General features: G+C 45.9%; 2 long non-coding RNA genes across 2 annotated transcripts in view; one reads left to right on the forward strand and one right to left on the reverse strand.

Annotated features, from left to right (window-relative positions):
• The first annotated feature begins 7,334 nt into the window (after nt 1–7,334).
• LOC110341339 overlaps nt 7,335–27,094 on the forward strand; it is a 58,089-nt gene continuing 38,329 nt past the window's right edge. The window contains exon 1 of the long non-coding RNA XR_002383242.2: nt 7,335–7,536. This is a non-coding gene — a long non-coding RNA (uncharacterized LOC110341339). The remainder of the gene's footprint in view (nt 7,537–27,094) is intronic.
• On the reverse strand, nt 12,538–21,068 carry LOC121133669. The gene is made up of 2 exons (XR_005870625.1): nt 18,160–21,068; nt 12,538–14,188 (listed from the first exon to the last, which is right to left on the reverse strand). It is a non-coding gene; the product is annotated as an uncharacterized LOC121133669 (long non-coding RNA).

The raw sequence follows: 27,094 nt of genomic DNA on the forward strand, positions 1-27,094 counted from the left end.
AGCTTGTGACCGGGGCTCTATTTGCACAGATATGTTTACGTAAAAGTTGGGGAGCTTCACTTATGAAGGTTTTTCTCTCTTTTTTCCCCCCTTGCAAACACATTCAAATGAAACCAGAGTGGTGGAAGCCAAAATGAAACAAATAGGATCCAAATGTCCTAAAACGAAGACAGTGGTAGAGTGGTGTGTTCTAGAACTCTCTACTCCTAGCTGGGGCCAGGCAGGGTGCGGGGCAATATTTGGAAGTAGTGCTGTACTCTCTCGCCTCTGTGCCTCAGCCCAGGGCTTTACCGACAACACTCACTGAATGCCACATTGTCATTTTCCTGTGTGCTCTCTGCCTTCCAGCTGGGGTGCATGGGAAACAGCCAGGCAGACAATTACATCGCTGATGTGGGGTTTTCAGAGGGAAATTATGGGGACTACCCAGCTGTGATGAAACTCCTCCATGTCTTCCCGCAGGACCCATTATTTTACAAACTGCAACTATTAAAAATGATTTAGAGCCGCTTGCCAACTTCTCCATGCTGTTAGACTCGCTTGAATCTTACCTAGCTCTTAAACAGAATACAGATGGCCAAACATGCCTGCTCTCAAAATGCTATGGAATTTGATGACCGCTCCTCAGAAAGTTGAAACCTACAGCACCATCAATGTCAGTGTTTTCTCCTATTTTCATCTGTTCTCATTTTTTTCTCTCCTGGATCCTGTCTTTCCTATCAGTGTCTTCTTGATTTGGATCCCTCAGCCTACCCCCCCCCCATTAAAGACCTCTCTGTACTTTGGTTTCTCAGAGTCTTCCAAAGACAGGGACAACCTCTTGAGTTTCTTTTCATCCTGACTCCTCATAGAAGTTCTTTATTTAATTACGTTCATTTTCTGCCTTTATTCCTTTCAAGATTCATCAAGAAGGGCAGGTGCCGGAGGTGAGTGGTAAGCCTGTAAGGCTCACTCAGTGTCTGCTGTGGAGAGACGGTGACAGCTCCTGGGTACAGCCTGGCATCTCAGTCACCTCAGGATGCTGAGGGGCTATGGAGAAGGTGAAGGTTAACAGAGCTGTGGTCATACAGCAGCTGCCTTGAGTAGACCTAGAGGTAGTTACTACAAAGCAGCTCCTCTTGACCTGGATGTCGGTGTTGAGTACCTGACTGTGGAAAGGGGCCGCTGTCTGCTTCACTTTGTATTTTCACTTCAGAGGAGGCTGCTCTGTGCAATTAACACCTAGGGGGATGGAAAAGAAAGGCGTATTTTTTTTCTTGAAGAAATGTTCAAGAGACCTACCTCCCAGTAGTTTAAAACTGTAGCAGAGAAAAAGTCTTTAGTGCAACAAGGCATGATGGGAGCAGGAATGACGAGTCACTTCTAAAGATGTACATTTGAGAACCGGAGAATAATGAGCTATTTCAAGTAGAAGCAAAATGGGCAGTTTTACTACTCACCTATCATATTAGCTGATTTTTTTTTTGTGGAGTCTGGATGATGTGGAAATAGGGTACATCTTACAAAATTCAGGCTGAGAGGCTAGTTTTGTCCACGAGAACAGATAAAAGGTAAGCTGTTTCCCATCCAAGTCACGTGGAAATTCAATCCCGCTCCTGACAATCATTTGTAGAGTGTAGCCTTCCCTGCCATCTGCCTGGGCCCTGCCGCGTTGTCTGAACCCTCAAATAGCTCACAGGACGCTGCATTAATTATGAAGCTGTTGGCCGTTTGCTTGTTTCTTACTGGCTATCTCATAATTGTTAATCTAAGTATTTCTCTTACCCGAGAAAGGGTCCGGACCTCTTATTCCTATGGCGGCTACATTGTCTCCCTGTGTTTCTCTTTCCCAGAACTCTCCATCCTCCTCGACTTCTAGTCCTACTTATCTTGCTTCCCTATTGGCCAACAGTGCTTTATTGACATATACACAGGACTTCCCCATCAATCCTACAGTATAAAATATGCCCCCCCCCGTCATAACGAGAAGCTAGAAGCCAATTCAAGGGGAAAACATTTTGTTGAGGACTCTCTCAGCCTCAGTGAAGGACGTCAGCAAGAAGGAAGTGGGGCTTCCCAGTCTTTTCTGGTGGCCATTCTAAATGCCTTAAGTGATGACATCAGGCTGTGGATCTCTTTGTTACTGGTTATTTCACTTGGCACATGCTTAATTGACTCACTCATTTGAAATAGAAAGTATGGTTGTGGTAGGCTATTCTCCACAGGGGACGTCACTCCCTTGGCATTGGGTTGCCAGCTCAGGGGTTTGGGGAAGATACTCTGCCAGCTGGGATAAGAAGGGCCTGGCACAATTTAGCTTGTCCCAAGTATTCAGCTGTAGAGACCGGTTGCTCGCCAGCAGAAATGAATTTCACCCCCTCCCCGCGTGTCCCAACTGTCACACTCGCCCCTCCTGTCCTCTAGAATTAACCTCGATTCAGTAACAGAAAAATCTCTCTAGGCAAATGGATACTGCGATCCTGCATCTTTTGCTTTGAGGAACTAGTGTGTGTGTGTGTGTGTGTGTGTGTGTGTGTGTGTGTGTGTGTGTGTGTATGTATGGTTGCCCATGAAGTGAACAACTCTGACAGCAGTAGACACATCTATAAAATAGGAAAATGCCCTAAGGACACTTTTGGGTGGGGAGAGACGAGAGCAACATCCTGCAATGCGGGGACAGTCACTAGGGGAACCGTTGCCATTCTCTGTCTGTAGAGTCAAGGTTAGTTTCTTGGGTTATACAGCAGAGAAAATAATGTCTCCCACCCCCCCCAGGTTAATATGAAGGCAGAAAGAAAACATGGTTCAAGCAATAGGTTTGGCTTGGAACAAAGTAAAAGCAGAATAAATTGTTGTCATTTCCCTGTTCCTCTTCCTCTCAGGCAGGCGTCTAATTCCTCCCCTGGAGTGACACATACTTAATCTGGACACTCCACTGTCCACGTCTCCTCTGTGAAGTCCACGTCTCCTCTGTGAAGGAGGTTGCGCATTACAGTCTTTGTTTGGGCAGATGTGTGATAGTCCTAACACTTTGTGGCTATGGAAGATGATAGGGTCACCGAAGGGCAACCAGTGGTCTTTGGTATATCATCTTGGTAGCTTCCTTCCCTGGACGCAGAATTTCATCAAAGTTGCAATAACTGAAGTACAACTCTGGGTGTTGCTGTGAGGTTTTCTCCAGGGAGGATTAAGTAAGGAGGAAACGCCCTCTCTTAATACGTGTGATGCCGTTCATGAGTTTGGGACTCAAAGCAAATAAAAGGGAAAAGTCTGACGGTAGCTGAATGCTGGAATCCTCCTGCTCTCTGCTTCCTGGTCCACCATAATGTGAACCGCCTAGCCCTGCCACACCCTCCCAGACACAACGGATTAGCCCTGTAACCGTGACCCAAATAAGCCCTTCCTCTTTTGAAGTCACAGTTGACGGGGGATGTCCTTCTGTATGCTGTGACTATGTTTCTCTTATTGGTTAATGAATAAAGCTGTTTCAGCTAACGGCTTAACAGAGTAAAGCCAGGTGGGAAATCCAAACAGAGAGAGAGAGAGAGAGAGGGAAGGAGGGAGGGAGGGAGGGACGGAGGGACGGTGAGAGAGAGAGAGAGAGAGAGAGAGAGAGAGAGGTAGTAGGCAGAGTCAGAGAGACGCTGGGTAGCAGTTGGGGAGGCAAGAGGCCCGGACATCACCCGTAAGTCAAGGCAGCATGGAGATATACAGATTAATAGTAATGGGTGATAATTAAGACAGAGCCAGCCAGTAAGAAGCCTAAGCCATTGGCTAAACAATTGTAACTGATATTGAGTCTCAGAGTGGTGGTTTCATTAAGTGACTGCAGAACATGGTGGGTGGAGAGAAAATGTTTCCAGTGGGACTGATGTAGACAGGTGAGGGGGGGAATAAAAGCTCCTCCTATAGACAGTGATGCAAACATAACTAACACATCACCTCATACTAGTCAAGACGTGCATAACCTCCTTGCATCAAATGTTTTGTGAGGAGCTACTTGAATCATGCTCTTTTAGATGCATACACTGTATACCTATATGAATCTAGATGGCATGCCTTACTGAACACCAGGATATGTAAGTGAGTGTGTGTGTGTGTGTGTGTGTGTGTGTGTGTGTGTGCGCGCGCACGCGTGCGCGCATGTGTGCGCTCATGTGTGTGCAAGTGTGCATATACATTTGTGCATATGCGTGTGGAAGCCAGAGGTTAATGTCAGTGTCTTCTTCAATTGCTTTCTTTTCTTTCTTTTTTTTTCTTTTGAGGCAGAGACTCTCATTGAACCTGGAACTCAGTGACTGGATAGATTGTCTAGATCCCCCTGTCTCCACCTCCCCAGTTCTGGGATTACAGGCTGTCGAGTTCAGCCTTTTAGCCGGGTGCTGACTATTCTACTCAAGTCCCGAACTTGTACAGCGGTTACTGAATGATTCATATCCCTACTTCCCATGTTAAAGTCTTATCAGATCGCTCGTGTATTATGGTCCTTTGTTGACTAAAACAATATTGTAGTATGGGTGTGTGTACAAATGAAATTCCTGTAGTACAGACATTTCATGTATCTCAGGGACCTCCACCATAATCCAGCTACAGCATCATCACGTCCTCATAGGGAAGACCTGACTCCAGGCCACACTGCAGAAATACTGCCTCATAAGATAGGAAGCAAGTTCCCAGAAAACAGGCTTGCGGCTTATCTGCCTAGTGTAAATCCACCAAGTCACTAGGGGGTAGACTTGGACAATAGAGGGCAGATTGTGAAAGATAGGTCACCAGAGGACACAGGATGACCTGCCCCTCCCACTGACTTTTGGCCCTGCCAGCTTCCTTACAGCTGCAGTCAACAACCCCCATTCCTTCCCCTCCTTACTCCCCTTCTATAAATCCCTTTGGGATGAAATAAAGGTTGTGGGCTTGATCAGAATCTTGTCTTGCTGTCCTTTCTTGTATCTCTTATCCTTCATCTCTCTTCTAGGTGTCCCCCAGACCTACATCGAATGTCCCATGGGTCAGGACACATGTACCTGTGTATTTCTATGAAATGGCCTTTATTATAAACTACATATCTGTAATTTTATACTTTGAGATGTATGGATGTGTAGAATAGGAGAGAATGTCTGTAGAGAGACCTAACTCGTTCTTGGTGATTTCAGGGTATGAATGTATGGGGGTTTATCAACTTGTTCATCTACTGATTAAGCATCGTTCGGTCGTTTCCGTGGCTCACAAATGTCATCATGGCTGGATGCACACCTGCTCCTCTTCTGGCATGCCCCTATGGTCTTGTGTGCTCCATTGGAGGCAGCTTGCAGAAAGAATACATCTTCCCCACTTACTCTGCTGTTGTGGGCTACCTTATCATGCTTACTTCCATTCAAGGGGAGCAACAGGGCTATTGGAAGTTATTTCAATATTCATTTTACTAGGATGTAAATGCAAGCAATGTAGCAGGGTTTTTTCTTTTTCTTTTTAGGTACTGATGAGGGAAGTCCTGTGTATATGTCAATAAAGCACTGTTGGCCCATAGGGAAGCAAGATAAGTGGGACTAGGAGTCGAGGAGAACTCTGGGTAGGAGAAACACAGAGAGTCAAGATGTAACCTCCATATGGATAAGAAGCCCGGAAACTTCTCTGGTAAGAGAAATACTTAGATTAACAATTATGGGATAAATACTTAAGTCAGAGCTAGCCAGTAAGAAAAAGCAAGGCCAACAGCTTCATAATTAATATAGCCTCCCGTGTGTTATTTGGGGACTACAACGCGGCAGAGCCCAGGCGACTGGTGGTAAAAAACCAAAGTGGCTAGAAAGGCAAAGGCATGTCTTTACAAGGTACATAGTGTTTAGAAGTTGTAAAGATATGTGTATACACTTCAAGGTTAATTTTGCTGAAGCAACATAGCACTTCTAAGAAACTTGTAGCTGGTTTTTTTTTTTTTTCAGTCTACTGTAAAATCCCCTTGGGCTTTAAACACCCACATCCTGCCTTCAAGCCCACGTCTTGTCCTTACCGTTTTTTTTTTTTCTTTTTGGTAGAAAGCAGAGTAAATAAGCTTTAATGATTTGCTTCTCTTCTCGGGGAAGATATTCCAAAGTTCAGTGTGCCCCACCTCGGAAATAGACCAAACATATTTAAAATGGGGGAAAGAACATGGAGTGTTTGGAAATGTCTCCAGACTATCGCTCAGTCCAAAGCCATACTAGTTTAATTAAGAAACTCTTTTTCAAACTTTTTTCTTTCTGTTAAAGGATAGAACACACACTCCAGATGAAAAGGGAGAAACAGGACAGGATGTCAGGCTAGGCTGTTTCCATCTGCCCACTGTTCCCACTGGGAGTCCTGTTAAAGGGCAAGACCATTTCCCTCTTAGAAGCATGTCTATGCTGCCTGAGGGCTGCAGGGAGTCTCCCTGGGGCTCTCCTTTCTGACCAACTGAGCCTTTCCAGTTCAGATGCCTGGATCTAGCTGAGTAGGAGAGCCTTATGAAAACTTCTGCAGAGACACAGAGACAGGGGGCAATGGAAACGAGAGAAGTATCTGGATTCTGGATGATAAAATTGGATAGGGGATAGGAGAGAAAACTTCCTTGTCTGGCCTCTTATTTCTCGGAGTTCTTCAAATTTCTTCTCTTCGGTTCAAGGAAATAAGTTTCTGGCCCAGTCTAGAGATGGGGCCACATTTAGTCCTGGCAGAGATCACAACAGTAGCACTGTTTAGCGTTTGTAGATGAGCAAACTCCACCTAGAGACATTAATGAACTGGGACTCCATCTCACCAGGACCCATGCATTACCATTGTGAACAGAAGTGTGGTCTCAAGAGGCCTCTTAACATTTAGCATGCATAATTCTACAAGAGCAGTGACCAAACCATTATGTATCCAAAACTCTCCTGCTGTCCCAGTACCTTGAATACTTTTTTCTGGACAAAACTAAAGTAAATTCTTATTCGATGGCTCTTTAGCTTACTGGAAGGCTGGAGAACATTGAAGAAAACACTGTGCTGATGAATATGGGCTGTCCAAGGAAAAGGAACAATTTAAATGGACTTGTACCAGGCTTTTTATAAAAGTGGAGGTCATGGAGGACAACATTTCCCTTGGAAAGGTGTAGTAACAAGCCTTCTTTTCTGTGTGTCCACAGGTGCTTAGATATTGTATGGAACAAAGGAAGGATAACCAGGGTTTTTATGTGAAACAATGATGTGTGTGTGTGTGTGAGTGTGTGTGTGCACACGTGCATGTGTGTACATATACATATACATATATCATCTTTCCTGAGATGGAAAAACTGTATGTCAAGTTGAAAAGGGGCTTTCTTTTATTTTTATTATTATTATTATTTAGATAAACTGTTTCTTCAAGATCTGTTATACCTGACTAAGAGATGTTTGTGTGTTCTCATAGCCTATTCATCAACCATGTAAGTTTTGAGTGGATCTTGTGTAGTGTACGTCGTATTCTTAGTGAGAATCGAGATTGAAAAAAAAAAAGAAATCACCATCAAGGAGGGCTTTTTTCCATTGTAGTAAAGGAAGAGAGTCAAAGCAACAATTAAAGGTAAGTAGAGTGTCAGTTTCAAAGCATCACTTTGGGGAAAAACAACTCAGAGAAGGCAAAGGCGCAGTCAGGAGGAGGGAGGGAGGGAGGGAGGGATGGACGGACAGAGGGAGGGAGGGAGGGAAGGAGGGAAGGAGGGAGGGGGAGGGGAGAGGGAGGGGGGTGGCAATTGCAAATAGAACATCGGGAGGGGATGCTTGCGGCCTGAGCCTTTCAGACAAAGGAGGAGGGGTGTTTGAAAGTTTCCAGGAAAGGCAGTGGAGCAGAGGGACCGCAATAGAGTGAGTCTGTAGTGAGGAGGAAGATACGGGGCCAGGTAGACAAGTCAGGAAGGCGACCCCAGAAAACAAGAACTAGAGTTGTACAGGAAGTGGGATGGGAGCAGGGTGGGGGTGGGGGAGGGATGGGAGTAGGGTGGGGGTGGAGGAGGGATGGGAGCAGGGTGGGGTGGGGGGAGCTGGCGGAGGGGGCATGGTGCAGTCTCAATCTGATTTAGGGCGCTGTGGAATAACTCTGGTGGATCCATTGGAAATCAACTCTAGGGTGGTCCGTATGGCAATAACCAGGGGGGAAATGTCAGGATGTAGAAAGTGTGGTCAGGCTGTGTTTGATGGGATGAGCAAGGAGTGGCGGCTCACTCCGGGTGTGTTTCTGAGCCATGAGTGTGGAATGAGCGAAAGAGAGACGGATAAACGATTCCTCCATTTTCAGGCCCAGATGGTAGGGTTTTGTAATTAGTATTTAGGGATAATCTGGAGTTCAGTTTTGCTGGGATTTTAATCCCAGCACACAGGAAGCAGAGGTAGGCAAGGTGTCTGTGAGTTCCAGGCCAGCCAGGTATACACAGATGATCCCTGTCTCCAAAAACAAAAATAAAACAAAAACAACAACAAAATAAGAGTTCAGTTCTATTTTGCTTTTAATTTTTTAAATTACATTGGTTGGCGTGTGTGCCTGTGTGTCCGTGTCCGTGTGTGTGTGTGTGTGTGTGTGTGTGTGTGTGTGTTCGTCTGTGTGTGTGTCCCACAATACCCATGTGATGATCTGTGGACAATTTGTAGGAATCACTTATCTTCTACCATGTGCACTCAGAAATTAAAATCAGGTCATCATGCTTGGGGCCAAGTAACTTAAGCTGTGATGGTATCTTTCTGGCCCAGGATTAGAGTTGTAAACTTCTTAACTGTGAAATGTCCATTATGTACTTCAATGGCAAAGTATAAGCATGTATTTCAGGGGAGAGGTAAGGACTAGGAAAAAAAAATATGGGCGATGTAGAATGGTACCTAGTGTGTGTGTGTGTGTGTGTGTGTGTGTGTGTGTGTGTGTGTATGTGTGTGTGTATGTATTCAGAATCTCACTCAATAATGGAGATCAGAGTAGCCCAGATTGACCAAACTCATGGCAATCCTCCTGCCTTAGCTTCTTGTACTGACGTTACGAGCATGAACCAATGTGCCTGGCTGATATTCAAATCCTGAGACTATGTCGTCTGTCTTGAAATGGAGGGAGATGAGGTGTGGGGGGGCCAGCCTCCAGGAACTTCCCAGTTGAAAGGACAGATTGACGGGGAAGACCCGAGAACGGGCATGGAGACATCACTGAGGTGGAGCAGTTGGGGAGTGGTGATGTCTGAAGTGCAGAGGCCATGTCTGCAGAGACAGCGATGAGTGGAATCAGATACTGCTGACAGATAAAATAAATCAGGGCTGGAACTGGTCCACTCAGTGTCCCCCTGGGGAGCCACTCAGAGCCTGTGATGAGAGGAGTTATGGCGAAATGTGAAGCGAAAGCATACTTGGAGTAGGCTCAAGGGATAATAGCATGGGACAAATGACAAGGAGACTTGCACAGAACTAGATTTCAAAGACTGCCCACGTCAACATTAAAGATGCCTGCCACCCAGCCCGTCTTCTTCTACAGAGCCTCTGCACCAAGTTTGCTTAGTCTGAGCAGCTGACACTTTGAGGACACTTTAGGAAGAGGAAGACGATAGATTCTCATGACATCGAGCAGCTGTAAGGTTGTCCAAAACGAAATAGGTTCACAGTGAGCAGATCAGAAGGACACATCTGTCCTAGCTGGTTTGAGTGCTGACAGTGTAACACTGTCACAGACCAGATGGCTTCACCACCAGATGCTTATTTGTCTCGGGTTTGGAGGCTAGAATCCGAAGATCAGGTTGCCAGCATGGCCAGGACACTTAGGACTTTATTACTCTCCAAATCCCTCACCTCCATTTGAATCCCACTTTGGGATTGGGGCTCTAGCATTCAGACTCTGGATAAGTACAGACGTGTTGTTTACGGCGACTCTCTCTTGGAGAGGTGAAAAGTATAAACAGAGGACAAGGAAAGATTCAGGAATACTATACTACCATGAGGCAAGATATTGCATGGACTATTTTGTCATGTTTATTTTATTTGGCAGTACTGGGGATCGAACCTAGAGCCCTGGGTTCTTGAGAGAGGTGCCACATCCTCAGTGCACCTGCCTCCACTTTTTAAACCTTTATGTTGAGAAAGGATATCACTAAATTGTCCATGCTGGTCTTGAACTCACTCTGGAGTTCAGGCAGAGCTTGAAGTTGAGATCCCCCTTGCCTCAGCCAACTAAATGGTGGGGATTACAGGTCTGCATCACAAGACGCAGTGGCCACTAGGTTTTAGGTTTAGTATGTTTGTTTCAGGGTTAGTCTCACTGAGTGTGTTTAATACCCCATTGAACTCTTACATAGACACCTACACCTCTACACACACGAGAGAGAGGAGAGAGAGAGAGAGAGAGAGAGAGAGAGAGAGGTAGATAGATATATAGAGAGAGGTAGAGAGGTAGAGAGAGAGAGGTAGAGAGAGGTAGAGGGGTAGATAGATAGAGAGACCTTACACTCATGGTAAGGTGGGTATTATATCCAGCAGTGGCTTATCTCTGAGAGTCTTACATGCCCAGAGGGAACATATTGAGGCAAAGGCACGGTACAAGCGCTCTAGACAACAACTTGCAAAGAAGTGATAGGTCTGAAAAGGAGGCAAAGCACTGAAAATAAGCTGCAAAGTAGATTCATGACCATAAAGCACATTTGTCATCTCTTTTTTTTTTTTTCTTTTTTGAGACAGGGTTTCTCTGTGTAGCTTTGGAGGCTGTCCTGGAACTCGCTCTGCAGGCCAGGCTGGTCTTGAACTCACAGAGATCCGCCTGCCTCTGCCTCCCGAGTGCTGGGATTAAAGGCATGTGCCACCAACGCCTGGCCATTCGTCATCTCTTAGACTTGTTCGGGGACAGTGACAATATGGAGTGTCTGGCAGAGTGGAGAAGGAGCCAGAGAGAGACTCGTTTCTCCTTCCCACCCCTGGCTTTTGGGTCTGGTAGCTCACAGAAGATGCAGGGAGATGTCTACAAGAATAACACCCTAGTCATACAGGGTGGGGGTTGGGTAAGGGACAATGGAGGAAACCAGGAGGTACTGTTTTCTTTGGCTCAGCCCTACTATAGCAGCTCGACTCCTGCCCTCCAGTCCAGTCAACAGAAACCAGACTGACGTCAAGCCAACTGTAGCACTCTTTGCTCTCAGCTCCTGACGACTATCTCTGGGCAGCGGGAGTCTCTGCCTTCTCCTTCCTTGGTCTCTTTTCTTCAACTCCTGGATGGAGAGTGACACCTCTTGCTGCTTCTCGCCCTCTGCGTACATGATGTCTTCCAGATACCAGGTGTCCCGGCTCCCCCATCAGAACTGTGTGTCCATTCTCAGCGGTAACCGTGGAGTAGGAAACACATCTGCCCCAGTTGTTACACACCTTGTTTGAAAATGGACCAGCGTTACTCATCATATTTCTGTTTTTGTTTTTGTTTTTTTGGTTTTTTTTTGGTATTTATGAGTCAGGGTTTCTCTGTATTGTTTTGGAGGCTGTCGGTCCAGCCTGGCCTCGAACTCACAGAGATCTGCCTGCCTCTGCCTCCTGAGTGCTGGGATTAAAGGCATGCGCCACCACCGCCCGGCTACTCATCATGTTTCTAACACATTGACTTCTAATCCTTTCATTTCCCAGTAACAGTTCTCCATTCCACCCCAAGATTCAGGGACACATCCTGATATTAAGCTGGAGAAAAACCCTCCTCTTCAAAGAATGTTTGAGTGCCCTTTGCTTCCAACTCATGGGGCTCAGGCCCGATTCTCCAGGGAAGTGCTCTAATTGGAGCAAATGCACTCAGGACTTACCCTGCAAGAAACTGCTAGGCTTATCTTTACTCTTAGAAGGGGCTGATCGCCTCAGTGGACTCAGTGTTTCTGAATGGCTGAAGGACTGGGGTGGGGGGTTCAATTATTACTTTAAGGGTAACTTGGAGAGTTCTGATGATGGCGGTGAGTCAAATGAAGCCCTTTCTCTGTCTCAACTTTAACTTTCCTCTTTCGTGATCTAGGGCACGCCTTCTCGCTGTTGGTGTTGCGGGTAGATATTCGGCACGGTGCTTAGAGTTATCTCCACCACCCGACTTTATGAGAGCTTCTAGTGACTCCCCCACCCCCTCAGGGCAGCAATGAAAAAAATGACTCCAGAAACTGGCAAATGTCCATCGAGGAGGAAAATATTCCTGGCTCAGAACATTCTACTTAAAGTTGGGCATGGACCGTTACCAGTTTCACATTGGGTCAGAGCCCGGGGTGTCTGAGGGTTCTGCATAACATTCGCCCCACATCAAGGCTCTTGGGGGTTCCTGGGTAAAATGCTATGGCATTTACAGCTCTGTCCCCAAACTCTTGCTAGGGATTCTCCTTGGCTTTCTCCTGGGTTGCTTTATTTTCTTCTTCAATTTTCCTTCACACATTCCACCAAATTTCTTTCACTGAAGAAAGCAAAGGACACATTGGTGATGCCTCTCTGGTTCTACATGCATTAGCAGAATGGACAGCAAGTGCACCAACTGTCAACCTGCAGAGGGATTACAAGACATTAGATTTGACCGTCTTCATCCCTGAATAGGATAAGCAAGTAGACAAACTGATTAGTATTCATCGGTAGAGTTTATTCATTTATAAACTCCAACAGATCAGAAATAACTGTCTCACCTGAATTTGCTTTGCACAGTAGCTTTAACACCACATGCATCATTTATACACATGAGTGAAGAGGCCCACATTTGGGATTTTATTTTAAGTATCGTATATATCCCCAACAGCCCCTGACTGTGCTGGGATTGCTTTGCGGAGCCTGGCTTGCTGCTTTGGTTCTGTGTTTCAGTACATTCCACTGGAATGTTTTCTTGCAGACATTTCTATCTGCCAAGTCTGTGACATTTCTCTCACGGTGCGTGTCTCTGTGAGTCAACTGGGTGCTTATGGTTAAGCCGGGAGCTTCGTTTCTGCAGTGACTAATTCTGTTTTAGGCTACACAGCTTGCGGGGTTGTGCTCACGGAATGCGGCTCGGGGTAGGTTCTGGAAGGGCAGGGAGTTCTCGAGAAATGAGAGATCCCAAAGACTGTTATCCATTTGTTTTCTGATTTAAATCCATCAAGATACTCTGTTCTTCATTCTGGGCGTGCAACGAGTTAGTGGAAGACTTTCTGCTCACCCTTTTAGTTTTGATTTATTAGTTAGATTTTCTGGGAGATGGGAGGCCTAGGACATCCTTCACCCAGCAGCTTTAAGTTCAAATTGTCTCCCGGTTCCCGTATTCTGCTTTCCTTTTTTACATTGTTTCTTATAGAAAGGTTTTTGTCGGTCACAATCCAAATCAGGTATCATCCAGCTCGGCCCTTGGCACACACCTCTACTTTAGAGATCCACCAGGCTCTGAAACAGGTTTGGGCAGAGCAGTTCTGGAGGATTTTCTTATGAGATGTCTCCTTTGGTAAAGTTATCAGAGACAGCCAGCACCCCACCCATGCCTAGCAACCTTCTTTCCTGTTTACCCACCACTCCAGGGTCTGGCAAGGCTTCCCTCTTCCAACTTTTCTGGAAACTGGATATTTGAATGTGACTTAGTTCAAGGTTGGGGCAGAGGGCTCCAGAAGGATTTTTCCTCAGAACCGTCTTCTCTTTATCTGTCCTCACTGCCTGTCTGTTTCCTACCTATGATCAAAGCTATGCAAAATGGTTGGGGCCGTGGCAGCCACTTTGTGGCTGTGAGGGAAAAACCTCTTTGCTTAAAAGAATGACAGAGACTCCAGATCCGTCAGAGGAGAATACCCGATTGAAGACGTGAATTGTCCGTGGGTTATTTACTGTTTCCTCCCAGGAAGGTGTTGTGGGTGGCATTTCTATAACCCACAGCTAATTGTATCGCAACAGTAGCTGAAGCTCAGTTGTCCAAGCTCACACACAACGCTTCATACTAAAGCCTCATGCTTCTGACCTGTAGGAAGCCCCTTCCTTTATGCCTCTTCAACTCTGCGTGTGTGGTCTGTAATACTACGGAAATGCAGTTTCCCAGAAAACGGACGGAAGAGGAGTGGACAACAGAATCTGAAGAGACATAAATTCAAATGATGCTTAATTCACTACCATGTGTTGGCTTCGTTTTGAGATGGAGTCTTGCTCTAGTTCTGGCAGGCCTAGAACTTTCTGTGTACATCGTCTTTGAATCTAGAACTTGCGGATGTCCTGTTGTGTCTCTGCCTCCTGAGTCCTGGGGTTACCACAGTTGGATAATTCATCTTTAAAGTGGATCAAAGAAAAAAAAGAGAGAGGGTAAGATCGGGATCGTGAATAAGATACTCAGCTGTAGAACACTCAAGTCTGTATTAAGGCAAACAATAGCAGGATATCTGAAATCCTATAATTTATGACATAAATAATTCAACAGTGATATCAAAGTTCCCAAGTCCTTCCTTTCTAGAGTCTCCTTTATGCCCTGTGTCACCTAGAGTTAGACTGTAGAGGCTATTCTCTTTTTGTCTAAAAAAGAAAACAGTAGGAACAAGGATCTCCTGCCTAGCTCTCTGGGCCAAGTTCCCCCCTCTTCCTTTTGCCTGTCCACATTGGAGCCAATGGTGCTTGAAATAAGCCGCCCCAGGCACCCTGAGCATGCTTAGAAGGACTTGCCCTTTTGTTCACAACTGTGCTTAAATGAAAGGCAAATATAAAATTGGGAAAAGGCTTAGGTATGCATTAGCTATTTTGAATGTAAACTCTTAAAGATAGAACATCTTTTGGGACAGGGGAATCAAAATTACTTTTACACAGACACCGCGTACGAAGGAGGATTCACTGCAATGTAATTTTAAAGTCGAGTCAAGATCATAGCTGCCAGAATCTGCCTCTGAAGGAAAAAGATGAGCTCAGTTATGCCACGGCTCTGCCACTCGCGAGCGTGATGACAAGATGCTCAAATGCGCTAACTCTGCCAGGGTGATGCTCTGTGTCATGTTCGGAGGACGAATTGAATGCTGTGAGACAAGAGGACCAGGGAACGTGGACTCTTAGGCAAGTTGATTAGCAATCCTCTTAAGTGATTTCACTGAAGTCAGCAAACAGCCTTCTCACGCGGAACAGGAACCAACCCCATCACAGGGAGGCAGTGTTCCAGGGGACAAAATTCTCCAGGGGTTGGGACTGACTGTCGCAGTGGAGAGTTGGAGAGAGAGGGGAAAGGGCTCAGCCCACAGCAAGAGGTGCTGCTTGTATGAGGGAAGGGAGAAGGGGGAGAGGGGGGAGAGGGCATTGGGCTGTGAAGTCCTGGAGTGAGTCAGGGGACTGCGGGGCATGCAGAGCCCACTAAGTGTCCCGTGGGGACATGCTGAGGGCTGCTACACTGACTAGTTGTGTAACCGTGGCCCCGGAAGCTGAAAGAAACAACTTAGGCGAGGAAGAACTTATTTGGTCTCATGTTTTCAGAGAGCCCGGCCCATCACAGGGGAGAAGACTCGTTTCATGGCAGTGGGAATACATGCAGAGACTCTTCACATCACGCAGACTAGGGAGCAGACCTCAAGGCAGGAATCGGAGGGTCAGTACAAACTTCAAACACCTGCTTTTAGTGACATACTAGCTAGGCCCACCTTCTAGGGTCCAGAACCTTCCAAATAACGCCTCCGGCTTTGGGCCACACACTCAGAATGCAAACCTGTAGGGGGCATTTCACAGTCACAGCATGATAGTGTATGAGCTGAGCATAAAGATGAATGTGCTCAGTTTGAGGTTCTCTGCTATTCGAGCCTTCCTTAGTCTCTGCCCAGACGTCTAATGGGATCTTAAATACACACATGCAAAATGCTTTTCTTTCGTGAGTGGAATTCTTTGGTAGTGTTTGAGGGAAGCACTACATTGTACATTTGGACTCCTACACTATAAAGGTATTGTCCATAGGTTGACCAGGTGATAAGAAGGTTAAGAAACAGGTGAGTATAGCCTTTGTCCCAGACTCTCTTTGGTGGAGATGTTTGAAAAGTATAGTACTGTTTGAGAATTTAGGGAAAATCTGTCTTCTTTATTGGAATAGGGTTTGTGAAGTCTAGACTGGACAGAGTGGGAGGTCTCAGTTTTGTGTCTGTAGGTGGGCTTGGGTATTTTGCTTGCCTGTATGAGCACACCATCTACCATTCTTGGTCCTCTGGGAACCTTGATTGATAGCGTCTTTGGCTCACAGGGACCTCGATGACGAGCCTCAGCTAGGGTTGACGGAGGAGGATGAAGTCAGAGGTTCTACTCCCCCAATTCTCTCCCTGTTGGTCACTTGATGGGGGATGTCCTTCTGTATATGTGTTTCTCTTATTGGTTGACGAATAGAACACCATCTGGCCAATGAGACAGGAAGATAGGCCAGACTAGGACATGGAGAATTCTGGGAAAGTTAGGCAGAGAGAGCCACCAAGGACAGTTGCCATGTAGATGACAAAGAAGTAGAAGGTCTGGGCACTCTCCAGTAAGTCAAGACCACGTGAAAACATAGATTAATAGAAGTGGGTTAATAATTAAGACGGAGCTAACCAGCAAGAAGCCCTAGTTATCGGCCAACACGTTTATAATTAGAATAAGCCTTTGGGTACTTATTTGGGTCTGAGAAGGGCTGCTGGACCTGACGGGACGAGAAAACTCTGCAATAGTCACTTTGTATAAAATGTGACCTTCCCTGCAAGTTGCTGCTTCCTTTCAAGGAGACCACTTGTTTTTCTTTTCCGTTTTAAGAACCATTGATTGTCTGCCTTCCTTCCCAGCTCTAGGGAATCAACTGTCACCCAATTTTCAGAAACAGAGGAAGTATAGGATGTCTTGGGACGTGGGATTTCGAATTCTAACACTGTTAAGTTCTGGGATAACCGAGTGGTGTATGCTGTCCTAGATAGACCTGGAGCAATCATTAGCTGTTTCTAGTTTCATGGAACCATCTGTTTTTGTGTAGACCACACTGTACCTTCCTAGATAGTCCCTTGTGTCAAACAAACAACAAGCAGACAAGCACCTCTAGAATGATCGCATCATGCAAGCTGCCCGTCTCTCGTTGGGTTGTTCATACCCTGTTGTGCTCTTGGCTTTGATGTCTTCTGCCACAAAAAAAAGAAAGATCCTCCATATTTACTTCCAGCTCTGACATTACATGAAGAGCATCTGACAGTATCTGCCTAGAATAGATCCAAACAACTTGATATTTCTTCCTTAAAAATTTCAAAACTATCAATGAGCTTAATTCCCATTTAATCTAGGAATTCTGTCAAAGAATTTTTGAAGCCTCTCATTGATAGACCTTGGCTCTACCTTAGGGGAAGTGAGTCACAAGTTAAACAATCCTTACCCCAGAGAGGCTCATGCCTGGTTCAGGGATGGTAAGATCAGACTATTGACAAATCGCTAAAGCACAATGTGCTATGTATTGAACCCTGATGCCCTGGCCATCTAAAGGGAGGCACGAACAAAGTTCACAGGTATCACGGAAGTCTTCCTGTTGGAAAGAGCCTGAACTGGGTATGTGGTTTCCTTTCCCTAGCCTGTTTTTCCTCCCTCCCTCTCTCCCTCCCTCCCTCCCTGGTTCTCATTATGCAGGGATGGACTAGCCTTGAATTCCCGATCCACCTACTTCAGCCTCCTGAGTACTGGGATTGATGCCTGCACTGTCGAGATCAGCTCCTGCATTGAGTGTTCACTCATGCACAGGTAGTAGACGAGTAAAGGAGGAATGTGTGAGAAGAGTAGGTTGACCATTTCTAGAGGGCGAGAGGAGAGGCTGGTGGAAGGCAAGGAGAGAACTCCTAGTGTGGACATGGGGAGATGTCAGGGTGTGTGAATTGTTGAGCTTTGATGGAACCTAAAATTCAAGCTGGGAAAGTTCTGGAGAGGACAAGGCCGAGAGAGCCAGGCAGACTGTCTAGCAAGGAGACCCTGAACATTCTAGATAACAGAAAGCTACTCAGTGATTGATTGTCTTGTCACTGACCCGAAATTCTAGTTCCCTTCTCAAAATAAAATACCATCCGCTACCCTGAAATAGCAATAATAATAATAAATGATAATAGTATCCACTGATATGTATTCATCAATATTTCTGAAATGGCGCTTGAATAATGGGACTTAAATCTGCATTTTAGTCTATACAAAAAAAATTAACTGATGTATTAGTCAGGGTTCTCTGATAGAACAGAACTGATAGAATGAATCCCTACACATTAAAGTTGGATTCATCAGAGTTGCTTACCTACTGTGGTTCTGGTAAGTCCAACAATGGTTGCCTTCTGAAAAAAGTGCCAGGAAGCTGATAGTTGCTTCAATCCACCCACAAGGCCGGATGTCTCCGCTAGTCTTCATTGCTGCGTTGGAATCCTGAAGAAGTAGGTCCTCATGCCAGCAAAGGAAAGCTTCATCAACAGGACAGGTGAACTTGCCAGCAAGAGTGAGAGCAAGCAGGCAAAAAGCAAAAGCTTCCTTCTTCCGTGTCCTTTTCTGTAGGCTGCCACCAGAAAGGTGTGACTCAGGTTTAGGGTGGACGTCTGACCTTAAATAACCAATTAAGGGTGGGAGTTCTCACCAAGCCACAGTCTTCCCAGTGGCTTGGGTTTTAGCTGATTGCAGACGTGGTCAAGCTGACAACCAAGAGCAGCCTTCGCGCTTCTGCTAGGAAAACTCAGTAGATCCAGGCCCTCAGTGGACGCTCAGTGAGCATCATTCACGCTCCAGATTTTTATCAGACCCCTCCACCTGACAGACACTGACTTAGTCCTAGCGATAAAAATATGAGCAGGATACACCTTGCCCTTCAAAGGTCAAATCTTCAAAGTTTGGGGGAACTACCATGAACACTAAAGGACCTGAGTGAATGCTACCCATCAGCACCCGCCAATGCCGTGAAGTCACCAAACTGGAGTTTCTGCCCCTAGCACAGAGCAGCGCCTGCAAATGGACTTTGACTTAAGTACACCACCCTAGAAGACATTTGAGGGAGGTGAGTGTTAGAGTGTTTTTAAGGTTTAATAATGTCTTTGAGATGGTGTGGGGAAATAACTTAGAAACTTAAATACATAATCCAACTCAGGAAATTCTGTGAAGTCCTGATGTGTATACTTTACAGAGGTGATTTAAGAAGAAACACTATAAATTACTGAGGAAGTTAAGGATGGAGAGGAGAGCAGAGAGGGTGGACAGGGAAGGAGGGAAGCTTTGAACCTAGGAGGAACTTCTAGACTTGACATCACAATGCTTGTAATGTTTCTTGTACCCTTGAGTGATGGGCTCATGGAAAGATAGCAGAGACATTTTCTTAGGCTTACAATAACATTACAATTACAATGATAATAACATGTGAAATGTAAATTGAAGTTCCATTTTCTTTCTTATCTTTCACACTAGTAGACCAATTTTCTTTGTTTCTCTCTAAATGTAATACCATTTAAAAGAAAGAAAAATGAGATATAGCATTCCCTTATCATAACCGGGTAACAAGGTGTGGCATGATCTAGGTAGTTGTATGGAAGTGATACACATATTGTAGGGTTTATCATATATAGTAATTCACTGATAATACCATTATTTTTCATAGATCATTTCATCAATATCCTACAAGCGTCTGCTGTGTCTTGAGTAATGTATTAGGACTAGAAGGACAAATCATGGAAAAGTTCTTACTTTCAATCTGTTTGTTAGTTTGCTAAGGCTGCCAAACAAAATTCCACAGCAGAATTCTAGTTCCTCGCTGAATTGGTAGTTAGAAGTACAAGTTCAAATTCCTGGCAGGTTCGGTTCCTGGTGGGGCCACTCTTTCTGGCTTTGCAACGTGCATAAATAGAGGGGTGTCTGGTATCTTTTCCCTTCCTTTTGTGGACGTCAGACCTATGGGTTTAGCACCTCCCTTAAGGTTTAACTTCGCCCTTATGATCCCCTTGTAGACCCTGTCTCTAAATGCCACCCTACGGAGAGCTCAAGTTTGGGCACACGAGATTAAGTAGACCCAATAAGGTCCACAACGTGATGCTAACGCGTTAGCGAGTATTTGGGGACTACCGGTTCAGCTCACAGAGAATTTCATGCAACGAACTTCCTCTTTATTGGACATCTTCCTGGCTTCAGTCTTGGCAGCAACTTGGGAATGTGAGCTGACATTCAGAACAAGCTCCCTTTTTGAATCGCAGGCTTGGGTTATCTAATCCCTTGCCTGTGGTCATGGTTGCTAGCAAGTAAGCAGTGGTAGTGTCTTCTCATTTGGAGTCTGGTGCTGTTTCGGGTACACCACACGGCACCTCAGTGTGTGCTCTTGTCTAGCTGTTTCTGTTAACAAAAGGAAAATGCAACGTGGGTGCTGTATGCAAGTGGGATTGCTTGATTGAATAAGCGTGGCCCTCTCTTTCGGTCCGAGGGAAATGTTCATCTTGGAATGAATCCGGAGGAGAACCCCAGTAGGACGAGTCCACTGATTCACCATCAGGGAGAGTTCTGCTAACTGTCCATTATCACCCAAGTTTGCTCCTCACACTTTATTTTCCAATCTGGAAACCTTGGAAAAGTTCGAGGGTGCCTTTCAACTGCTCTGACCCTTGAATCTGCTTGAAACCTAGTGTCTGGGGCCGCCATCAGCCAGGCCCGTGGGAACTCTATCTGGCTCGGCAATTTCACACAAAATGCAGTGTAGACAGCGCATGGTGGGCCAGGAAAGGCAGAGATGGAAATGAAAGCCGGCCCTTGAAGTGATTTGCAGAAATGCTGCTGCCTCGGGGTTTACAGATGCTACATGAGAGAAGTCAGAGGCAGGAGACACAGCCCTGAACTATCCCTAACAGGCAAAGCCATGGAAACAGAACAGGAGATGGGGTGGAACAAGGAGATGGGTCCTAGTGGATGCTGGGGGGACATTTTACCATGACAGGAAAGCACATTTACACACACCTGAAAAAGTCCTTGTGCAGGTTGGTGAATACACGCTGAATCGCTAAGGAGCTTTTCCAGAAAACCTAAGGGATCATTTGGGCTATACGTGACAATTTTTCCAAAGGGGGAGACAATATCATCTTAAAAATAAGCTCATTTCATTTTCAAGACTCCCCAAGCATTGGAAACTCAGTGTTACCGTGCATTAAACATATTAAAATGCCTCTGTCCACCTGTGAGGAGAGGGAGGGAGGGAGTGCTTCCTCCCTCAGCGTTTCTTGCCTTAAGAAACAGTAGAGCTCCAAGTAGGGTGTAATGATCCTGTAAGGAGAGCTCTAAAGGGGTGTGCCTTCGCTCTACTCAAAAGCTTGGTCAACCTATTTTCATGATAATTGAAAGGTCTTCTGTGGGATACAGTAGTTGTATATCAGATTATTCCAGAATTTGGCCATAAATAATCAAAATTCAGGCTTAAGGAGCCCTGCAAAGTGTGAATGTCTGATGCTTTGAGAAAGGTGTTTAGGGTAAACTTTATTAACTAGGAATGTTGTGTGTTGTATGAGCATCTTAACTCTCTTACAGTCATGAAGCCCTCGGGGGCTTTGGTTGATCCATCCAATGGTGAGAATTCAGGCTGGGGGCGTGGCTAGGTCGTACAGAATTTGACGTGTGGTGTGTGTGTGTGTGCACACACGCGCGCGCACATACGCACTGGGGTGAGCTAGGGGACACATATAATTCATTTGCATTAAAGAACTAAAAGCTAAAAACTACGCCTGGCATAACCCTGGGAAACAGATCCATATTTCCCCTACTTTCCATGCTGCAACCCAACATGTCTTCTGAAGTTTGGCATCTAGGCATATGACACCTCCGAAGTTATTTTACACTCTGGCTGATTAATAGCTGAGAAGATCAGTGGGAACATCTGTGGCTCCTGCTGAGCTCAGGGAGCTTGGTGGGAACCCCAGGGGAAGGGCTGATGGTGACTTCAACCCAGGAGGCTGCTGGGTCCCCAGTCTGCCCTGTCAGCTGCTGCGCGCTCTCTCCCACGGTGGAGCTTTTCTGTTATCTGTGGTGTGCTCCGATCGTGTGACCTTCCCTTGCCTCCAGGATACAGGGGAGCTCTGTGGCAGAACAAAGGAAACGGTGCTCTATTCTCCAAGTCCCACTTTCAGAGGTTTCCAGCAAATGAACATCTGAGAGGGACACCTTAACTTGTAACAGAAAAATACTAGCCTGAGGAAGTGGGCTGAGAAGGGCTGTCAGAGCCTGCCTGCTTTGGTTTTGGTAATGAATCTAGAACCTCTCCTCAACCCCACTCAGATCAGCCTCCGCATAGAGAGGAGCCAGAAATACCGGGGCTCAGGGAAAACATCAGGACAGCCAGGGGACAGCAGAGCGGGAAGGCGGGAAGCCTGCCTTTCAGAAGGTGGGTGTAGGCGGTAGGAGGCATAGCCGGTTTAGACAAGCAGGCCATAAAAAACGAGGCCTTTCCCGGCTAGACGAAGAAGGACTCACCGGCCTGTGATTGTTTCTGAACATGCGAGGGCTGGGTAGCTTGAGGATAGGAGACGCTGAGGACACAGAGTGATGAGCAAACTTCCCTCCACCTCTGCTTAGTGGGCTTATTAGCAGCCAGGCAAATCGGTGTGCAAAGAATAGCCTCGCCAGGTAACAGCTGGAGAGATGGCGAATTACGCAATTTTGCAGGCGCACACAGACCCGCAGTTGCAGCGAAATCAAATTAGATGAGGCAGGCGCAGGGCTAGCGGTGCCAGCTTCAGGGCTGAGAGCATCCGCTCAGCCTGGCCGCTGGGGTGGGCTCTGTCCTGAGCCGGGGGGAGGGCTCGAGGCTGGGTCTGCCTTGCTGCCTGTAGGTTTCTGCTGCGCCACCCCAAGTGCCCAAGCCTGCAGTGGTGTTTACTCACCCATGTGGTGTGAAGAGGAGGCATTAACTCTGCGTCTTCCCCTTCCAGCATGCGGTATTGATTTTCCACCGGGAGACAGAAAGGCCTTTCTTCTAAGTACCTTTGGAGACGGACTTGGCTGTCTGAGCCAACTTTGTGAGCCCCGGCCTGTATTCAGGGAACACAGAAGGGCTTTCTCAGTTGCAAGTTGTGTTTGTGCAATTTACTAGTCACAACAAGTTCCTGTTTGACTGTAAGTTGTACACAGAAAATCCAACCAACAGATTGAGGTTGTTTTTTGGCGTCACTTGATTAGTCTAAACAAGCCCGGGTAATTAGAGTGTCTAATTAATACCTATGTCTATTGTGTGTCTGGGCTGACATTGTGGAGGCGTCCGTTGCCAGTTCAGAAATGGAGAAATAATTGCTCTACAAAACTGGGCAAGGAGGCGCCTTTCCATGGGCTTTCACCTTGAATATGCAAATGCTCTCTCTTTTGAAATGTAACTTGTGAAAAACAAGGAGCGTTTGAAAATTCTCCAGTCTGGAACCAATTTCATAGAATGTTTGTGGAAACCTGGCTCTTGCCTTGCAGGCATAACTGCTTACCAGCAGCAAGGTAAAAGAAAAATAAAATTAACAGAGCCATCCCTTGCTCCAAAAGCAGCTTGGTCAATAATATGCTGAATCTGTAGTTTTGAGAAAGCTTGGGATTAGTGTTTCATTACTTTGAAATTAAGTACTCAGTTTCCCTATCATTTACAAAACGAAGCACTGAATCGAGTTGCCTGGATTTCAAACAGTCTTTTTACATCACATACAGCCAACACCTCCACGCTCAATGTGAGGGGTCAGTGTACATCTGTTATATGTAAATACCATAATACACAGTACTGAAATACAGGAGAAACTTCCGAGGTCAAGTGAATAGGAAAGAGGGGATACTTGAACCGAAGCAAACTGATTTATAGTCATTGATTCATTTGAGATCAGTTGCCTGAAAAGTCACCGAAGGACCGAATGGGTAACAAATGGTAGTCAAAGCAATTTTAAAATGAGAACGTCTGTCCTTAGTCGGTTACTGATCGCATCTAGTTCCCGGGGATAGGGAGGGGGGAGGATGGGGGTGGGCTCTCATTTGCTTTGGGTGGACTGATTACCCACTGGATTCTGTAAAGAACCATGGTTAGGTGTCCATTTCAGTGATGGCAAAGTTTGGACATTGACCTGAAGAGTGTTCAGGTGATGGGGGGGGGGGTGGGCATTGGAGGCTCAGCCCCTGAAGCCTGTAGGAAAGCACAGACTAACATGACTGTGGGTGAAGACAACTGTCTGTAGATGGAGTTCTTAAGAGGAAATGTACATTACATTAAGGAGGTTAGAGTGGCGGCCAAGAAAAACATCGTTATTAGAAGTCACAGGTGCGGGTGACAAAAACAAAACAAAACAAAACAAAACATCTCCTGGTTTACAAGAGATTATGGCTCTAGAAGCCCCAGCTAATTCTGGGTGCCGTGAGCCCTGATGAATGTCAGGAGAGGCTCAGGAGACCCCACAGCCTCCTGGCTCTAAGGATATTGTACCACAGCCGTGAAACCACTAAGCAAGCTCAGGAGGGGATTGGGTCTCTAGGGATTATCTGAGTAGCTGTTGGATGTGGAGGAGGAGAGTTAAACATTCAGTAGACAGGTTTCCCGCCCCTTGGAGTTCCAGACCGCCTTTTAGCAGAGGATGGGGGTTAAGTTCATGGGTGGGTGGGGGGAATCTTTGTATTTCGGAGACAGACTATTGAGATAAGTGAAAATAGGGTTCCAAGATGGCTAATTTGATAACAAAGCTGGATTACAGTTTAGTCTTCTGCCCCAGGGATGGGTGGCAGGGGTGAGTGATCAGACGGGGGAAACAAGAGTTTCAATGTAAGACTGAATATACGTCTATCGAAACGTTCAAGTGCAGAGCCGCGTGTGGCCTATGTCGTAAGAGGAGGCGAGGGCGGAGTTAAAAAAGTTGATCTCAGGTCTGCTCGAAATGGAAAGGTCACATCCACCTCTTACTCCTCTGGCGGCCTACATGGCGTCTCTTGTCAAAGTTGGGGGCCATAGGGACATGGCAGCTAACCTGGGTTGCAGAGGGTAGCAAGGGTGAACACAGATATGAACATTTCCAGACAGTGTGACTCAAGTAGTAGGAATTCTGTTAATAGGACTGAAGGATTTAGTAGGAGAAACTGGTATGTCAGATAGAAATAATAATACACCCTTTAGATAATTTGGGATTAATGTGTCAGTAAAACATTTGGTATGATTAAACGTTCTTTTTCTTGGTGGCTGTCTTTATGGCATGTGTCCAGGCCTGGGGACATTAATCTCCCAATGAAGACCAGTCCATATATATTAGTGTCCTGTGGTTTTATGGCTAAAAGATTCACTTTGCCTCCTCCTTGGACCAATCTTGCTATTTCCCACACTCAATTGACATTGGAGCTGGTTCTTCAGTCCTCTGTGCCTCAGTTTCCCTATTTCTAAGTTGGAATAGTTTCAGGATTCTTCCTTAACCAAGTTAGTGGGCATGGAGTCCCCAGCCAGGCTGCTATTGCACCTGCAAGGATCTGTACATGAAAGCCAATTTTCTCCTCTGGCTAGACCTCGTGGCTGTTAGGAGGGCGATTTTTCTCTCCTCTCCTCCCTATCTGGAACCACACAGGGGATATCTCATTCTGCCTGCACGAGTTGAGGCCATCCCCAGAGGAGGGAAGGCAATCTTTACTTTGGTTTATCTTTGGAACTTTTTTCCCCTTTCCATTCTGTATCTGAGGAGCCTAGGAAGTAACCCCAAGTAATTTTTGCCAATTAACTCTGAGATGCACTGCTCTGATTTAGGCTCATTCGTGTGACAAGAATTAAGATCGGCTTTACCCCCTCCCCCAGAAGAAAACTTAATTCTTAATCAGAAGAATTAATTTTCACCAAGGTGAAAGGTAAGATTACCAGGGAGGAAGATGATGTCTTAGAATGGGTGTGGGTGAGACAAATTGTCTAGAACGGACCCTCAGGGTGGGTATTGTTTATGACATGAGACACAGAGAAGAAAAATATAGTCTTGTTATCTCAAGGACAATAACAACATCAACAACAACAATAACAACAAACCCACCATGATTGATAAGAGTAGTGTTTCCTTGGCTCATTCTGTAAAGTCAATGTTCATTCATTCATTCATTCTCAACAAATACTGTCACCTATTAAAACATATAGGTACTACCATGAGCACTAGGAACACTGCAGTGTCAAGAATTCTTGGCATTCATGGGACCTGGACTACAGTAGACATAGATGCTCAGAAACCTGCTAACCTACTGTGTGAATATTCTAACAGGAAGCATATGTAAACCAAAGGAGCCTCTATGCGATGTAAGTGCATTTTGTGTTGTACATGCTAAGTGCTCACAAGTGTTAGGGTTAGGAGGGCGAATAGGCAATAGAAGAACAGAAACCAGAAGGGTGAATTCCTGGGTGGAAGACAGATGCCGGGGGTAAAATACAGTGTCTATACCAGTCTTTGGGGACAGTGGGCTGGTTGCAATATAAAAAAGGGGAGTCCTGAGGGTCTTTTTTTATTTGGCAGCAAAAGGCCAGTTCTTGGGTCCTGTGATGGCTAATCTTCACTGTCAGCTTGACTGGATTTAAAACTACCCAGAAGACACACCTCTTGCAGAGAGGATTTTGTTTTTTTGGGGTTTTTTTTGCCATTTAAAATTCTTTAAGATTTCATTTTACATTCCAACTACCGTTCTCCCTCCCACCCCTCCTCCTGCCCCCCTTGCCTTCTCCCACCCTCCCTTACCTCCCCCCCAATTCACCTTCAGTAACTCCTCACTGGTAAGGACTCCCATGTGGAGTCAATACAGTCTGGTACAGTAAGTTGGGGCAGGGCCAGGTCTCTCACCCATGCACTAAGGCTGAGCATGGCATCCCACAATGGGGAGTAGGCTCCATCCAACAAGCTGGCTCAAGCATGTACCAGTTTTGTATCATGGTCCTACTGCCAGGGGGCCCCTCGCTAGTCCAAGCTTCACAAGTGACTCCCACATAGAGAGGGTCTAGTTTGGTCCCCTGGAGTCTCTACAGTTGTAGGTCTGAGTTCATGAGTTCCCATGCGCTTGGTTCATTCAGCTGTCTCTGTAGATTTCTCCATCATGATCCTGACCTCCTCTGCTCATATGTTCCTTCCTCCCTCTCTTTGACTGGATTCCCGGAGCTCAACCTGGTTCTGGGTTGTGGATCAGATGGATGAATACCCCAACTATCATTGTAGAACCCTCGTTCAGTAATTGTTGGAACGAGACGCGGAGATCCATAACCAAGT

The sequence above is a fragment of the Mesocricetus auratus genome, unplaced genomic scaffold, assembly GCF_017639785.1.
Source record: "Mesocricetus auratus isolate SY011 unplaced genomic scaffold, BCM_Maur_2.0 Super-Scaffold_100023, whole genome shotgun sequence".
Classification (NCBI taxonomy): Eukaryota; Metazoa; Chordata; class Mammalia; order Rodentia; family Cricetidae; genus Mesocricetus; species Mesocricetus auratus.